At 39.2% G+C, this 19,105-nt stretch overlaps 1 protein-coding gene across 8 annotated transcripts in view; it reads left to right on the forward strand.

The window, feature by feature from the left end:
* Nucleotides 1-19,105, forward strand: part of RAP1GAP2 (RAP1 GTPase activating protein 2) — a 2,340,619-nt gene that overhangs the window by 1,781,985 nt on the left and 539,529 nt on the right. The window lies entirely within an intron of this gene.

A 19,105-nucleotide genomic window follows, 5' to 3' on the forward strand; every position in this document is an offset into this window, starting at 1 on the left:
TCATTTCATCTTTCCTTATCATCTAACAAACTAGTTTTACTTGACATCGTTTTTTTTTTAGAAATCTGATGGTTTAAATTGACTGCCTTACATTAAAATGCTGGTCAATGTAGTTATTTGCTATAATCTTTGTTCCATTTCGGTCCAGCCTCACAGTATCAGTTGTAATTTAAGTTATATGGACATTTACATCAGTGAACTTGCTAGACTTACTTCACTGGGTTTCTAACATAGCAAGTAAATAAACTTTATGGCGAATTCTGGCCTAGTGGTTTTCCTTACTGGGGTGTCACATGGCATGAATCACTGTTCAATGATGACAGTTTTCTGGAAGGATAAAATATGACTGGGGTAATCACGTTTTGGTCAGTATTAGAAAAATAAATAAGTGATTAAAAAAACTCTGTTGAACAATACACAGTGGACAAGTATGTAAACAGTTCTGCTAGTACTGTGCATAATTTGAAGTGGTTGATGTAAGATCGAGCAGCAGGAACCATAACCATGATGCCAACTAGTCCCAGTACAGTTATTCCTTTTTGAGGTGGACTAATCATGACTGGTTATTTAGCTGAAGGAGGATCTTATCCTTAAGAGAAATACTTTCTTGAAGCTATATTTTGATTTTATTCTGTAGCCAGTCAGTTTTGTGTTGTTTATCTTGTATATGACATGTTATTAGGCACCCCTACTCTCAAGTACATACTTCATAATGTATTAGGGATTTCATCCCCTTGTACAACTCAAATTAACACATTCTTATTTATCTGGGGATGAATAAAATGTACCAATGTAGGGCATTTGTATCATTTGTGCAGTATGTGAAGATGGGGAGCTAAATCTCATTTGCCTGACTTCCTTACTTTGGTACCTTGTAGTACGTTAGCCAGTTCACAAGACAGAGCGCTTTTCCGTAGCATTGTGTAAGAATTCTTTTCCATTTATTGTCTTGTAGTTACTCATGGCAGTGGAGGTTTTTGTGATATCCTTCTTCCTGGAGGACTCTTAAGCAGTGTCATGCCAGCTGAGCAGAATTGTAACAATTAAGTACCTTCTTACTTACGTCAGATATCATCTCATCTGTTTATCAAGAAAATGAATATCTTAGTTCAAGAGGAAGTGTATCAGAGTTTGATCATACAGTGTGGGCAGACTTACCTTCCTTGGTCAAATGTTTCCAGCAGTACCAACAGTTAGACTGTAGCCAATATAGGCATGTGACAACGATGTTTCTGCTATACAACTACTCTGTAACTTACATAGGTATGAATCACCTTCGTTTTTTCTTACCAGTTTTATCAGTCAGGTGAATTCATCTCCAGTTCTGAGTGATTACTTGAAGATTTTGTAGATTAATTTTCAAATCATTTTTCTAACTTTGTAGCTAAGCTTGCCTTATTTTACTTTGCCACAATACCTGTATTACTTTGATTACTGACATTTATGAATTACAGATATTTTGCCCATTTAACAAGCACCAACTCTTTGAAATGTGAGTGTACATCTTTCCTGCAGAAGTCTCAAAGTAAGAGTTTCTTTGAGCATCAGTTTGTTCTTAAAGATTTATCATATTAACTGAATGCTTTATTTATATTTAGCACAGGCTCCTAAAACGAATGCTCTTTGTGATCATTTAAACCAAGAAGAAGAAACAGAAGGCTTAAGTCTTGATATTTTTTTCTGTTGTCATAACAATTAAGAACCATGAGCATAGGCCTGAAATATGTGATGTGACTCAGGAAGTTGTTGAGTTCTTTCCCAAGGCCAAAACACCATGGATCATTTCTGAAAGCTCTGAAGAAGGACATACCAGAGCTAGAATCTCAAAGGGACAGAATATGAAAAAAAGGGCAAACATAAGAAAGGGCCTAAACCTTTAGCACTTCCTGGATTAAATGAACCCTGCTATAAGATTTCAGGTGGGCCTGTCCTCTGTACAGAGAGAACAGCCTTGCAGTCTGCTACCCCAAGACTGTCATTTTATTTTGCCACAATACCTGTATTACTTTGATTACTGACATTTATGAATTACAGATATTTTGCCCATTTAACAAGCACCAACTCTTTGAAATGTGAGTGTACATCTTTCCTGCAGAAGTCTCAAAGTAAGAGTTTCTTTCAGCATCAATTTGCTCTTAAAGATTTATCATATTAACTGAATGATTTATTTATATTTAGCACAGGCTCCTAAAACAAATGATCTTTGTGATCATTTAAACCAAGAAGAAGAAACAGAAGGCTTAGGTCTTGAGAATTTTTTTCTGTTGTCATAACAATTAAGAACCATGAGCATAGGCTTGAAATATGTGATGTGACTCAGGAGGTTGTTGAGTTCTTTCTCAAGGCCAAAACACCATGGATCATTTCTAAAAGCTCTGAAGAAGGACATACCAGAGCTAGAATCTCAAAGGGGCAGAATATGAAAAAAAAAAAAAAAAAAAAAAAAAAAGGGCAAACACAAGAAAGGGCCTAAACCTTTAGCACTTCCTGGATTAAATGAACCCTGCTATAAGATTTCAGGTGGGCCTGTCCTCTGTACAGAGAGAACAGCCTTGCAGTCTGCTTACCCCTAAGACTGTCATTCCTGCCTTTAAGACAGGTGAGAACCACAGGGCGGGCATTATGTATATGGGAAGGTTAGGGATTTAGTTAATATGCATAGCAGGGAATCCTTAACAGGGTGGATTGCGTAAGACATCCCGGACACTTTGCCACTATCTCGTTCATGCCTCCCAGCCACCATCACAATTGAAGCCAGCCAGCAACTGAAAAAAAAACTTGCCCAGTATCCATCAGGATGTGCTCGAGTTGCTAGCAGAAGACCTTGTTGCTGCCTTCGTAATGTTTGTTTGTTTGTCTTTCGGCTTTTCCAGGTTAGGGGTCACCACAGCAAAACTCTGCACTGCTAATGATTGGCAGTAGATTTTCACGAACTCTGAGGTGCCAGCTCGACGTCCAACTTTCAACGAAGGCACGCCCATTTACGCATGTCTTTCGAATGCCCACCCAATCGTGGGGAGGACATGCAGACTCCACACAGAAGGCACTCCCTGCTCTCCAGCCGAGAATCAAATGGGAGAACCTCTTGCTGTGAGGCAACAACGCTACCACTGTACCACCGTGGATTCTCGCTGCCTTCATAATGCTTGAGCTGATATACACTGCTTCCTTCCATCCAGCCTCCTCCTCAGCTGATCCACTGCTCAAGCCCACTAATCAAACTCTAGTGATCTGGTCATAGGTAATGCCAAATTTAACTTTTTAAAGTTCTATTGGCAACCCATAAGTAGAAAACACAGTCATTTGTTCTATTCACAATGAGGGAGTTTGAATTGCAACATTTCATATTGGTTAAGGGTACAACTACAAAGATTAAACCATTTTAACTATTTTCACTTGTTGCAACTGTGTCAGGTACAGATTATTGAGAATTTCCCTTAGTATGCGTGAAGAGGGTTCACAATCTCCTACAAATTCAATAGTTTTTGACTATGAAATGTTTGCCAGGGAATACCTTAATGTAGTCCAAGAAATAGCAAGACAATTTGCAAGGATTTGCATCAGTCCCTTCATTAGCATATTAGCATATGCTAAGATAGCAAAAGTGTAGACATTTATAACTTTCAAGAGAGGTTCTTGAAGGAAAGTTTAAAAGAAAAATGAGCCATTTATGATTTTTGTGATGACGAGGAGGGTTTAACTTAACCCAAATAGACTCTTCTTTTTTTAGATTTTAAAAATGAGGATAATTCTGGAAAACTTTCAGATTTATCTTAAGGTGTGTGTGTGTGTGTGTGTGTGTGTGTGTGTGTGTGTGTGTGTGTGTGTGTGTGTGTGTATATATATATATATATATATATATATATATATATATATATATATATATATATATATATGTTATATATTATAAACTGTTTAGGAATATTTTCTAATAGGCTGAGAGTGGAATCCCCCTTCCCCAAATATTATTTACAAAAATGACAAGACTTATGGAGTCAAGAAGAGTTACTGCACTTTGATACTTTTTCCTCATGTACTGACGACCAATAAAACCATGGTTCACAACCAGTAGCACCAGCAAAAAGACTTCAGGATGGATAAGCTACCTGTCGATAATCAGGATTTATAGAATATTCTTCTGCAGTTTGTGCTACCATTTCCTTCTCACCATCATATAACACAAATGTCATTTTGTTAGCCATCCTGTGTTTTCACAAGTACTCAAGATTATTTCATAAATATAGTAAGAAAATATACAACCCCAACACTTTGGCCAGAACCATAGTTAAGATGGGGTGAAGTGTGGCTACTCCAAGCATAAGCTATTAAGTGACACAATCAGCACTATAAAAGAGATGTCATTTTGTCCCTGCAAGCAGTCTTTGTATTCATTTAAACAGCATTGATGCATAAATGCCATTCCATTAGTCTGTGATAAGATTTGGGTTATAGATAGAGAATGCTGATCAGTCCTTTAAACTGCAAGGTCATAAGCAAAATTAGTAATCAGTGAGTGTGTCTGTGTTAGTAGAAGAATTGCTTTGCATATAGGACATCTTTGCATTTTATCCTCAATTCAAGAGAATTTGTTTTTTTTTTTTGGGTTGGTTATGCCAGTTGAGACATCACCCAAGGTACAAACTGATCTATCTGCAACTCTGTATTTGTACTTTCCTGTGTGAATTCCATGTTAGGTCAGGCTCAGGAAACATTAGCGGTATTACCAACCTATGATTTGAACTGCGGTGGTGGTCCTGCGGTAGCGTTGTCACCTCCCAGCAAGACGTTGGGCCGTTCGATTCTCAGCTAGAGCATCTTCTGTGTAGAGAGATACGTGAATGGGCGTGCCTTCATTGAAGGTTGTCAGTCAGGGCTGGCAAACTCGGCACGTAAAAAATCTACTGCCAATCATTAGCAGACCAGAGTTCCACTGTGGCGACCCCTAACCAGGAAAAGCAGAAAGACACAAAAAACAACCTATGATTCCATAGCTAGATTGGAAATACTTATTTGTACAGTACATAACTTTTGGGTTCATATTGAGCTATACTTGTGATGTGTTTGGTGCTTCATCAGATCTGCCATGTCAGAATGGTAAAAAAAAGTTTAAATGGCATAGAACAGGGAAATATAATATGTAAGGTCTAAAATCTTAAATGCACCAGTTTCTTAGATATGTTGTTTGACAGACAACTTACTATACGAAGAAAGGGAGATAAGGTCATGTTTAAGGAAGTGCATAACTGTCCTAGCTCAGAGTTTCAAAAAAAGTACCACAACCAAAAATATAGAAAAAGAATACCATATAAACTGCAATGTGTAGGGGGTCACTACAGAGGAAAGAAGAAAGGTTCAGGAGAAAAGGGCAGATATAACCAAAAATCTTCCAAATGACTCAAAGTTTACTCTTCTTCTTCCCCAGGTCCCCTAAAGGACAGATTTTAAACTCTTTTTCCATAATGGAAGTAAAAATAAACTTGACCTAAATGACCACTTCAGACATTGTCAATATTATTCAGTAACATTTCATGTCAAACCTCAGACTTAGCAGACACAACTAGTAACATAAAGCAAGCGCTACAGTTACTCTGTCAGTACTACTAAAAAGGCAATGCAGTTGGTATTCCCAAAAGATCACTGTATCTTTTACAAACCATTTGTCTCACAAGAGGAACAAGACACAAAGACTAGTGCCAGACTTGTCAAACCCGAACAAATACATAAACCATTATTTTTTAGGGTGGTGACACTAACATACTGCTTCCATTTCGCAGGAGACTTCTTGCATGGCACCGCCAGACATGAAAGATACCAGCTTATACATACCAGTAAGGCCAGCTCACAGAAACTATAAAGATTTCATATAGCTCGCCATTACTTTCAGTTTCCAAATATGCCACTTTGACTATTCATAGTCTCCAGAGTATTTAAGTCCTATTTTGATTCAGTGCTTGCACATTTCAGGAAACAAAATATATCCGCTTTCTTCCCTAGATGACCTTATAGCAGCAAAGGTAATGGAACTGACTGTTATGAGCTCCTAGAGTAGGGTAGGGTTCAGTCTACTTGGCAGACTCACTGGTGTACTCTCTATATCTCTGCTCTACTCTACAATCTCCATTCATGGAGAGATGATGCGTTGAGTCCATACCATGGAACATATGGGCTAGAGGGCTTTTGCGCTTGGAGGAGGTTTGCCCAGTTTCTGTCCTGGTTTGAGCTCACTGGTGAACATCTCAGGACATGGAATGAATGAGTCACATAACTCTCTCCCTTTCCTCAGAAGTTATTGGGCCAGTCAGGTAAAATGCAAGGAGTGGGGGGTAGGAAAAATATTACATCCCAAAATCAAGACTCTGAATCTGTTACCCTCAGAGATGCAGCTGGATTCCTAATAGCAATTCTTTCTCTGTTCTACAAGTGTTAAAAGAAACTGGAATACCAAGTACAAGAAATTCATATAGACAGAAGTTGAATAGCTTTGTCACTTGGACTGCAACTCAGGAAATTGGCTATTTAATCTTTTAATTCCATGGTTTCTGGGTTGTCAATCATATCTCTCAAATGTGATATATTCATCTATCAAAGTGAATGCTTGTCCACTTTTGCTTTTGTCATAAGCAGTCCACAGATTGCAGCAAATCCAACAATCATGGCATTCCTAAAACATATGTCTCTCCTATCACTTAAATATTATGTTTGTCAGTCTTATTTTTCTGTGTATTGAAGCAACATACACAAAATAAGACTGCAGAGCTATCCTGAACACCATTCTTGTAGTAGTAGTTACCTCACAGAGAGCATTCTCAGCATTACAAGCTGATATGTAAAGATTACCCCCAGGGGAATTCCACAGTCTTTAAAAAATAATCTTTTCTTCTGCAAAAACTGTTATTTTTTGTTACTGTGGATCAGTTTATCTAGATTTTGGTATTTTATCTAAACTGCATGAATTTTAATTGCTCATTTTTTCTGATTTTTATTGTTTGGTACTTGGTTTCTTGAAAAAAAAAAAGTTAGTTTAAGAAATTCCATGGTAATAAACACAAGAAGCACCCGCGTTTTGAGGTAGGCCGTTATCGCTTTGCCTTGCAGCCCTGCTGTTTAGAATAGCTGCTGATGTACGACTTTCAAAAAATATGTAGCTCTAATACTGGCTCATGCACGATTAACACACAGTCATGGTTCCTTTGCTTTGATAAGTGCTGCCTACCGATAGCTTGCCCTTTTCTTTTAAGATTACTTTGAACCTGGTACTTCAGGTTTCCCATTCTCTGGGCATAACTGTCCTATCAGAAAAATCTCACTAAAAAGTATTCCAGTTTAATTTCCAGTACTGTCACTTACACAGTCTTTCTGTAGTCTGCAGACTGGAGAGAAGACCATTCATTGTTTGATTAATTCAGACAAAATTAGTTGACTTCAGCAAGACAGCATGTCAGCATTTCAGAAACTATGTATTTTTATGTCCACATGCCAAACTTCATATCAGAAGGAATCAGCAGACCCTCTGAACTGTGCGGGAACAGATGTCACTGTATCCTGCCAAGTTCTTTCTTTCAGGAAGGTATAATGTCCAAATTATAGTGGTGGACCAGTCCAGTTTTATTTTATTTTATATTTGTGTACTGGGAAAGTCCAACTGGGACAGAGCCCATTTTTAGTTAAGGCCCAGGGAGAAACACTCCAAATGCATGTCTTTGGAATGTGGGAGGAAACCCATGTGAATGCAGGGAGGGGACATGCAGATCTGCACAGAAGGCACTCCAGCTGAGAATTGAAGTGAAGAACCTCTTGCTGTGAGGTGACAATGATAAGTGCTGCACCAGTGGGTCGCCCAAGTAAAAAAAAAAAAAAACAGATCAACTTTCCATTGCTACTTTAGGATGTCACCCCAATATCTGAGACTTTAGTTGGAGACTACATTACCAATCCATAGCAGTAAAAGATGTCTGGGATCAGACTTTTCTCCTACAACATGTCTGGGAAATCAGAAAATGTGGCTGGGTATGAGGGTTTTAATGAATTCACTGTATTGTGTGTTAATTTTGATTTAGTCAGACGTCATTCTCAGAGAGAGTGGGCAGTGTGGTTGGTTTTGAGGCCCTTTCTGAATTCATTGTATTCAGAGTTCATTTTGATTCATTCAGAGAATCTGAACACCAAAGATGCACACAGTCACTGTATTTTTCCAATCTGGTCTTAAAACCTGGGAATGGGTCCTTCATCAAAATCTCACTCTCCTAGTTGTGTATCTTATACAATATCTCACTGTTGTGTAAGTTACACTGAGCAAAAGGGTTTCATTTGTTCAGCTGTGCACAAATGGAGGCTGGATACAACATTGTTTAATGCAGTAACCTGAGAATACTGATCTCAGTACAGAAATCCATTTGCTTACCCCAGATAATGCTTAGTTTCCCATGTGCAGCTCAGGCGTTCACAAGAAGCTGCTTGGAATATGGATGGGACTTATCCCCTATGAGATCAGAGGACTTTATTTTTTTTTTACACATTTCCAACCATTTATATCCCCATTTATTGTCTTGAATCAAAACTGGGAGGCCCAGTGTTCATTTTCATAGCCCAGAACTGGCTAAACAAAGTTGTGAATGGCAATTTTGCTACAAACTGTTTTTAAACTCCCATGGACGTGGTTAAGAAAAAAAAAATACTGTTGTAACAATGGAAAGAGTTCTGTAACTCCAATTCAACTCCTTTAGTCTAATAGCTTTGATGACAACTCCTTCTTAGATGATAAGGCTTTCTTGTCTGAAGGAGTTTTGCAGGATGTAAATGAAGTTACAGAACCTACCACCAGGAAGGGTCTAGCTCAGTAGATTTTTCACTGTAGGTTTCAAGAAGACATCCACTCAACATCAGGTGTAGCCTACTCCTACATCAAGGTTCATGTGGCCTTGTAGTCAGCTCTTTGGCATAGCGGGTAAAGCTCTGATTATGATGCAGATAATCCACATTCATCTTGTGGCTGTGGTATATGTGGGATCTGGCTGAGGAGGAAAGGCATGAACAGCTGTTACTGGCTGCTGGGTTACTTCAAAGATAACATATAGCAGGAGTACTAGACGTTATTTACTTGAGTTCAAGCTTACCAAGCCCTCCCTGTCACAGTGCATTATGTACTTGTAGCTAAGGGGAACATGAAATGTGAAGGCACACTTTCTCCTCAAGAGACAGCAGTGGTGAAACTGGGAGGAGACTTGAGAGGGGTGCTCCCTATGGGAAGGGGGTAGGTGACCATTATTACCTGCAAGGTGGCCCATTAATTCTCCATGTTGTTCATTCTTTCTTGATATCTGGGAAGTTTCTAACCCTCCTTAAGGAGGTACTGGCTACCTAAATTCTCAAGAAGCTATCCCTGGATTCAAGTATAGTCAAGAATTATTAACCTGTCCATAACTTCCTTGTTATTGGAAAGGTCATTGATAAGGTGGTCTGTACATAGCTGGATACTTTTTTAGTAGCTCATGATCTTTTGGACCCTTGTCATTCAGGTTTTAGATCACAACACAGCACATAGACTGGAATTCTTACATGTGGTGATTGATCTTCTGATGATGAGACATCACAGGAAGTGTTAGATCTTGGTCCTACTTGATATCTCTGTGGCATTTGGTGTTGTGGTTCATGGGATACTGATTGAGTGCCTAAAGACGCACTGTTGGATAACTGGTACATTTTGGTCTGATACAGTGTATAGTAGTCTGGCTGTACACAGCAGGTAGTATTTTGTTTAAATTCTTCAGATATTACCTATTAGAGTGTGTTGTAACAGAAGGTTTGATCTTGACTCCCTTGTTATTTATTGTGTATATTTTCCCACTCAGCAAGATCATTTCAGTAAGGGCATTTCTTATCAGTCACATGCTATTAACATTCAGCATTATCTTTCTTTTTCTTTGGGCTTTCAGTCAGCATTTTCTCTACTAGTAGACTGCTTGGAGTCCATTATTAAGCAGATGAGCTTAAATCATTTGAAACTAAACCCAGGTAATACTGAGAATGCATGAATGCATGTTGCCATTTGTCCATCTAAACTTCCACTGTAGTCACCTCTGGTTATCTGTGCCAAGACGCAGTTGGAACTTGTTTCTTGGGTACATGACTTGGGGTCAATACTTGATAGCAGGCTCCTACTTTGGGACCAAGTGCTGGCAACTGTCAAGACTTCCTACTTTCATCTAAATAACATAGCCAAAATCAAACCCTGTTTATTAAGACCAGTCTTATTGACAGTGATAAATGTGTTGGTGTTGTCCTTTTATACTTCTGTAATACCTTATACCTATGTCTTCCAAACAGTGACTTGTCACACCTGCAGCAGGTATAGAACTCAGTAGTCTGGTGTTTTGAGAAACAGACATATCGCAGTGGTTGTGTTGAATCTGGGCTATCTATGGCTCTTTGCATATATATAAAACGTTGATGCTCACCTTCTGTGCTTTACCTTATCTGGTGCCTGGCTATCCAAAGGAGCAGCTGAGATCCTGTGTCCCAGTGAGACAATAAGCTCATCTGTTATGGCTCTGCTAGCCGTTTCTGAGACTCATGTTGAAAATTCAGAAAGGATCTCTTTTTCTTGTCTTGCACTTCTTCTCTGGGATCGGTACCATCTTGGATTCAGGCATACAAGACTGAGTACCTTTATCAGAGAACCCTGAGGCTTCATCTTTATTGGGACAGTTTATTGTAAACCTGGCAGAAACCTTTAATCTAGTTTTCACTTCCTGAATTTTTTATTATATTGACTTGTAGCATCAAATTTTACCTGCTATCCGCATACTTTTAAACTGCTGAATTTTACTTACTTTACTTAGTTTTAAGCACTTAATTCTAACAAAAAAAAAATATCTGTTAAGACCCAGACCCAGAAAGAGTTTCAGACACCTATAAATGAATGAATGCTGTCATCGTATAATCCATAATTTCATACTCTGTCCTTGTAATCCTGTTTAACAGTATTTTGCTCAACCATTTAAACATTTCCTCACAGAATTTATTACAGTAGGCATTTTGGCCAAAACAATCAACTTTTCTCCAGACACTGTCCTGAGTAGATATTATTAAATAATGACCAGCAGTATATTGACTTATAAGCTTGATGCACACAAACAGAGCTTGACTCCATTAGTATGGAGTTAGGATGTTGTCTCTTTGGGTTTTCACTGGGTACAATAGTTACCGCTTGCATCCCAAAGCATATTGGCTCCTCTTATACTCCATTTAAAGCAAAGTACATCTCTTATACTATTCAAACATAATCTGGATGCACGGATGGCATATTCGCCTCAGGCTTAGCACTCTTGGCCCTCCTGGATAGGGCCAGCATATAAATGATCTGTTTGTCTATTCATTCTTAAAGTATATGGAATAAAAACTTCATGGGAATGTATGGGTAGGCTTCCTAAGATCCTCATGGGTAAACAGCCTAGTATGTACCTGTGAACCAATGAAAACTTTGCACTTACATATACACACATTTCATTGACTCTTGCTCTTGAGGCCAGGTCTGTGAAGGATTATTTGCTTACACACTTCACACAAAAATGAAAATAATACTCCCAATCCAAAGTGTAAATATAATAAAAGTTTAACAAAAATATAAAGAAAATATTGTAATACGTTAGTAGTTTATGCATATAAAGAAGCAGAAAGTAGAAAAGGAAATAAAGATTACAGTTAAGAAATGATAGCTACTGAAAAACGTAAATAAATTGTTGTGTTTCTCAGCATCCAGTCCAAAACTCAGAAGTCTGCAAACTAACAATTATTTTCAACCTGATTTCAGCTATCTCTTTGTCTCTCTCTCTCTCAGATTGTAAAACGGCCAATTACAACATCCGAGTAGGTTAACCTAACTAAAGGGCACTGCCTCTATACTTTGCCTTCATAGAGTGATGCCATTGTCTAGTGTTCTTTTATATTCTTACTCTGACAACAAATTTGCAGTTCTGTCACCAAGAGTACAGCTATATCAGCATATTTCAGTGTAACCTGGCAACAGTTGTGAGCATCTCAAACTCAGATGAAGCTTATTTATATTTCACACACCGGTTCAGAGTCACGAGGGGGAAATATACATATACAAAACATTATTTCTGCATCCAGTTTCTCATAATAAATTACACACAGATTCAGTGTACTTGAAGGAAAAAGATATATATGTATTTCCCTCCATATATAAAATGTTTAAAGTAACATCCATATAAACAGATGCAATAAAAGCCACAAACGTATATTCAGGCTTCAAATGTTGGGAACTGCAAGATGGTCGTGGACCTGTTCAGTATCATTAATACTATTCAACTCCTTTGTAAAGCATTGTACAGCTTCTGGAAAAAGCTTTTGCTGCAGTCTTCTTTGTCCTGCTTGTAGAACGTCAGCCTTCTTTCCCCATGCATAACATGCAGCTAAGGAAAGCAGAGTGGACTACTGCAGAGGAAATATGTAAAAATATTCACCATGTTGCAAGGGATACATCTCTAAAAAATGTGACTCTCTTCCAGTGGAAGCTTGTGAGATTGCAGCACAAACAGCTTGGTCAGCCACCTTACCACATTTCCAGCACAGCATTCAACTCATGCACTGCCCAATTTTTCATTAAACCTGAACAGGCAAGCCCACTTGGAGCACATTTTTCTTTTCAGAAATCATTCTAGAATACTACTTAAAGTGACTTACTCAGCAATAAACGCTCTGTAAGTAGATATTGAGGGAATTAAGCCCTAAGTCGTTTTAACACAGCTCCACAGTCAGGCAACCAGCCACTGCTCTGCTATATTCATCTGTGCAATCCAAGGAGTCTGTTGCATTCTGCTAACCATAAGTACAATTTTATATTCTATTTTGCACTTTTAAACTGTATTTTTCCTATATTTCTGATTTTTTTAAACTGTTCTTGCTGCTTTGTTACACTTTTTGTCTGATGATGCATAGACTAGATTCAGGCCTATTAAATATGTTTCTGTTTGTTAAATTGAGCAGTAAACCAGGCTATCTTTTGTTGGAGAGGAACCCCCTGCACCCTTGTAGCAGGGGAGTGCAGTAAGGACTCCTCGGATTGAAGGTTGCTGTCACAGGGCCCAGTTTTGAGCTTTTTTATTGGTTAAATTGTTTAATTCAGTTTGCTCACTGATTTAACACAGCTCCACAGAGTTAGGCGACAAGCCACTGCTCCGCTGTATTCATCTGTGCAATCCAAGGAATCTGTTGCATTCTGCTAACCGTAATTTTATACTGCATTTTGCACTTTTAAACTGTATTTTTGCTATATTGCTGATTTTTTTAAACTGTTCTTACTGATTTGTTGCACTTTTTGTCTGCTGTAGCATAGACTAGATTCAGACCTGCTGAATCTAGTTCTGTTTGTTAAACTGAGCATAAGAAGGCTATCTTTTGTTGGAGAGGGTCCCCCTGCACCCTTTGGCAGGACAGTGCAGTTAGGACTCATCTGATTGAAGGTTCCTGGCACAGGGCTTAGTTTTGAGCTTTTTTGTATTGATTAAATTGTTTACTTCAGTTTGCTCACTGTTACTACATAAGCCCTGTGTTTGAGCATGTTTGTACTTGTTTTAACACAGCTCCACAGAGTTAGATGACCAGCCACTGCTCTGCTCTATTCATCTGTTTATGAATAGCGCACCTCTGTGCACCATCCTGCACCACAGTGCAGTGGGGTAACCATTGGTGGTTATAGATGCAAAAACTTCAGTAGATAAATTTTCCCTTAATAGCTGCCCGTGATCCGCCTGAAAAGTTCTTAAATAACACTAAGCTGCTCAGAGAGCACCTCAGCTGCACTTTTGTCCCCAAACCACCAAATCTACAATAGTCTCATTCTATTTAGAGAACCTCTGCTAATGTAGTGCCCGTTTAGAGCACCCAATTACACCACACCCCTCTATTTTCTTTCCCCACTGTGAAAACAGGATTTAGCCTAGCATTATGGATGGTCAGTTTCCCTCCATTTCTCCTGCCAGCCTGATTGATATGGGTATCCTGAGGTCATGTAGCAACTGTCTGATGTACACTGACAACCCTCTACTCCTAAATCACCCAAGTACAATTTGTGAGAGATGCATCTACACTAAGACTCTGGAGTCCTTGCTGTCTCATGCACAGAACAGTAACACTGAACAGGTTGTCAGTTCATGTACTACACCTATGCAAACTAGGCACTCAACACATAAACCATCATACGCAGAGGTACTCACAAGAAAACTACCTATATACCAGAGATCTTTGAAGCACAAACATGCTACAGATAATACAGCACCTACAGCACAAAACACACATGAAAACACAAGCACCAGTGTCTCACCAAATAAGCCCCTAAGGAAAAGCACATCTAAACCAAAATTTTTAGTCATAGGTGACTCCATTGTGAGACACACAAATGTCCCACTCACCGGGCTGGAGAAGGAGAAGATAATGGTCAACTGTTTATCGGGTGGCAAGATTTCTCAGATCACACATACACTCAAGTCTCCCAACAATAAGTACCATTATGACTCCATCATAGTTCATGTTTGTGTGAATAACTTGAGATGTACCTCACAGGACTATATGAAGAGAGACATGATTGAGCTCTATGAATATGTGTCCTAGGCAGGAATGTCCCTAGCTTTGAGCAGCATTCTACCCTCACCTAGGATGATACTACAATATAAACAAAAAAATATTGACTTCAATAATTGGCTTAGTTTCTGGTGTCATTCTAAGTGGATCCAGTTCCTGTCAGCCTGGGATGACATGTTTGATAGACCACACTGCTTTGCCAGAGATGGTCTTCACCTGTCACCTCTAGGCTTTTGTTTACTGGCTAAGGCACTTGCCTCTCCCATAGTGCCTTAGCTGATGTGAAAGTATCATTCACAAATAAATTAAAGGTTATGCTGCTAAACGCTAGGAGTTTAAATCAGTAAATCAGAAACTACACTCTCTAGAAACACTCCTCTCCCTGGATGATGTTGATGTCTGGGCAGTCACAGAAACTTGGTTCAGGGCCGCAGAGAGTACCCCAGCCTTGCAAGGCTGCAATGTCTTCCACATTTTCAGAATGCAAAATGAAGGTGTGAAAACCAAATGGGGAGGAGTATCTATCTTCATCAAAGATAAATACACCTGTAGTCTGGTTATACAGGAAAACTCCATGGAGTTACTCCGAGTTCAACTAATTGTGGGTAAGACCCTCCATTAAGTCATCGTTAGCTATAGGCCTCCTTCAATGAACCAAGACTCCCACGCTGCTTATTTGGACTTACTTGAGTCAATCAAATTACAACTAAACACTCTAGTCATGGGTGATTTTAACTATCCCTCCTTTGACTGGGAAACTTATACAAGTACCAACATGCTCACACAAAGGTTCCTGGACTTTGTTAACACTAATGCCCTGGAACAAATGATATGCAACCCCACAAGGGGCTCAAATATTCTTGACCTGGTCCTCACCAACATGGATGACCATTGCACCACCACAAGTATAGAACCCTCACTGGTTAAAACTGATCACAAATCAGTCACATTTGAAGTAGCTATAACACTTGAACCTCTCTTTGGTGAAATCAGGCTAAGAAACTTCACCAAAGCTAATTATACCCTCCTAAGGGATGGCATAGATAATTTCCAAGCTCCTGTTCCCACAGATGACATTGATAGCTATACTAAGGTATATACAAATGCCCTGTACAAACACTTACACAAATGTATTGACACAGCTGTACCTGATAGGAACAAAACAAGATCCTCAGGAAAAAAACAGCCTCCCTGGTAGACATCTAGCATTAATAAGTTACACAAAAAGAGGAGGAAGTTACTCTCTAAGAATAAAAAAGAGAGATCCCAGCACTAGAAGAATACCCTCCACTGCTTGAAGAAAGAAGACAACTTATAAAATCCTCTAAGGGCAACCTCGAAAAAATTTAGCAACCATAGCTAAGGATAATCATAAGGCATTCTTCAGCTATATCTGTAACATAAAAGGTAGGACCCAAACATGTGCTGAACTAGCCGTGGATGGCATCACACACTAATCCTGCAAAAAATGGCTAACCAGTTAGCCAGCAGGTTTAGCAAAACTTTCACCCCCTGTCCCCTCCAAACATTTCACAAAGCATTCCTTCTACATCTCCCCCACTTTGCATCTTCAAAGAACAAGTCATTAATGCTCTCTCTAAGGCCAAAAACACAGCCTCTGTGAGACTGGATGGCATCCCAGGTTGCATTTTAAATGGTCTAAACAATGAGTTAGCAACTCCATTAGGTACTATCTTCAACCACAGCCTGAGTACTGGTTTTGTACCTGCTGAATGGAAAACAGCAACTGTCATCCCCCTTTATAAAGGGGGTACAGCAACAGACCCTGGAAACTACAGATGCATAAGCTTAACCAGCCTTATCTGTAAGGCCATAGAACAAATCATCATGGACCTTATAAATAAGGATATACGTGATCGCCAAACCCTTGATCTGACACAGTTTGGTTTTGTTAAAGGCTGGTCATGCCTATTAAACTTGGTGGACTTCTATGAAAACATCACCAGAACCATAGATGAAGACAAATCTGTACATACAGCCTACCTTGCCTTAACCAAGGCCTTCGACACAGTCCCACATTTAGGCATCATTGATAAACTCTCCCAGTTGAATATTATTGAATATTGAAGTGGCTGAAAACACTGGAAACATGAGCCACAAAGTATCACAGAAAATGATGAAGTCTACATCACATGGGATCATCCATTTCCGACTGTTCAAAAGATAGATGCTAGAAAACTGGATATAGTGATCCCAGAAAAGAAGACAAAAGTAGCATTGATCACTGAAATCCCCACACCCAGTGACTTCAGTATCCTGCTTACAGAGAGACACAAAGTCATAAAATATCAGGATTTGCAAGCAGAACCAAGAGCAATGGATACCCAGATAGTAGTAGGAGCAATGGGTCTTATAAAAAAAGAGTCTACAGTCATATTTAGATATGCTACCAATAACTGTAACTCCGTACAAATTTGCAGGAAGAGTCTTTACTGGGAACATTGCAGGTGCTGTGAAGAACACTTTTGGCTGACATCAAAGAGTGAAACAGTATTAATTTCATGAACTTTAATCATACTTTGACTTAGGAATGGGGTCCATTCCCGTCATGGTATTAGAAACCCAAAATAATTTGGAGAAAAAAAAAGTTGAATATCAACCCTTCTGTCATCAGGTGGGTTGCTAACTGGCTCACCAACAGATCACACTCAGTCAAAGTTGGGGATTTTACCTCCACCAACAGATCTGTCACCAGTGGGGTTCCACAGGGGTCAGTGCTGGGCCCCCTATTGTTTGGAATATAGTTCTTAGAAATTCAGGCCAAAACTGAGGGGCCATGGCTGACTAGGTTTGCTGATGACTGCAAATTAGGTGCAATCATTGAATTCCCAAACAATGTCAATATACTTCAAGAGGACCTTACACAAACCAGTGATTGGTGCCAAAGCCATGGACTCAAACTCAGTGCTAAAAATGCATTTTCATTCTCTTCAATAAAAATTATATCCCTGCAGACTATCATATAAATAATAATACCCTAAGTAACAACTCTTTAGTGAGAAACTTGGGAATGCAAGTTGACTGCGACCTAACTTTTGACCACCATGTGTCTACTGTGGTAAGGAAGGTATTCTACATTGCACATCTCATTAGCAAAGGCATTGCCTCAAGAACAAAAGAGGTCACAACAGCCCTGTACTCGACCTTTACCAGGCCAATAATTGAGTACAATGCTCCCTTTGGTATGTACCTTAACAGGCACCTGCAGCAACTTGAGAGGCCTCAGAGATTTCTAACCAAGAAAATTCAGGGTCTCCAGCACGTCATTCATTACAGACTAAAGTCACTGTCACTGTACTTAGTAGCATACAGACTACTTAGAGGAGACGTGTGCCTGGCCTACATGGCACTCTTGGATCCAAACCTAATGGAAATGCTGCACATCTGCAAGTCAAATGGGACAAGGGTCACCCACTCCAGGGACATTAACCTGGCCTGCAACATAAAAATAGGCCCTGCTGGAGAGACAGATATGCCTCTCAGAGGTTGCAACTCCTCTCGAATAGGCTACCAATTCACATCAAACAAAGCCCCTCCATGACCCTGTTTAAGCATAGCCTGGCTAACTGGATGGGAAGCCATAAATTCCTACTGGGTATTTTATCTATAACCCTCTTATATATATGGGCAGTCATTGCTAACTAAGATCTCGAGTTTAGGTATGATTCTTATTATTGGGTTTCTCTAGTGTTATATTGGATACACATGGCTAGGATTATAAAGACATTTGGGTCAATAGCCCAGTAACCACCTATGAATCATGTTAGTAGCTTGTGGCCTTAACCTTGTTTGCTAAACCGGCTAATGATCCATCATGAAAAATGTTCTTATTACTGTCATCTCCACAGGCAATACTAAACAGAAAGGATTGCAGTAACCGGAGTCCATTTTTCATCACAGATTATGTGAAACTCATCACTGTGGTCCTTGCCAAGGGATTAAAAGAACTTCTTGAAGAATGGGCATCCCATACAAGCTACCTTCTTATCAGTACAAACAACAGGGATAACATACATGCACTCCTGAATCACAAACAGATTGCCTGGAAACAAACTGAAACAAAAGCTGTATAGTCTGTAAGTTTCAGTAAGTTAATGAGTGGAGTTTCCTTTTCATCATCTTTCAACTGTATAACTCTGGACTGTACTTGAAGGCTTGAACCAGAGCAATCTGTATAAATGACACCACCCAAGTCATGACTGGTGACCTCATTTCTGATCTGTTTCTACTCACTAGAATAATGTTGTTATAATTGGGGTGCTAATATTTTACTACTGCTACCCGCGATGTATGAGCTAAGCAAAAACAAGAACAATACAGAAGTCTGAATCGATATGGTACTGCTGGAAAGAAGCTTGAGAAAGTATGCATTGTCTCCCTTGTGGATCAAATCTGTGAACTTACCCATTTCCTTTCCCCTGAATTTACACAAAAGCAAACTGAAAGGGCTATGACTACAATACTATGATTTTTGATTATCCCTGCT

Source organism: Protopterus annectens, chromosome 13.part0, assembly GCF_019279795.1.
Source record: "Protopterus annectens isolate FY-2018-M chromosome 13.part0, PAN1.0, whole genome shotgun sequence".
NCBI lineage: Eukaryota > Metazoa > Chordata > Ceratodontiformes > Protopteridae > Protopterus > Protopterus annectens.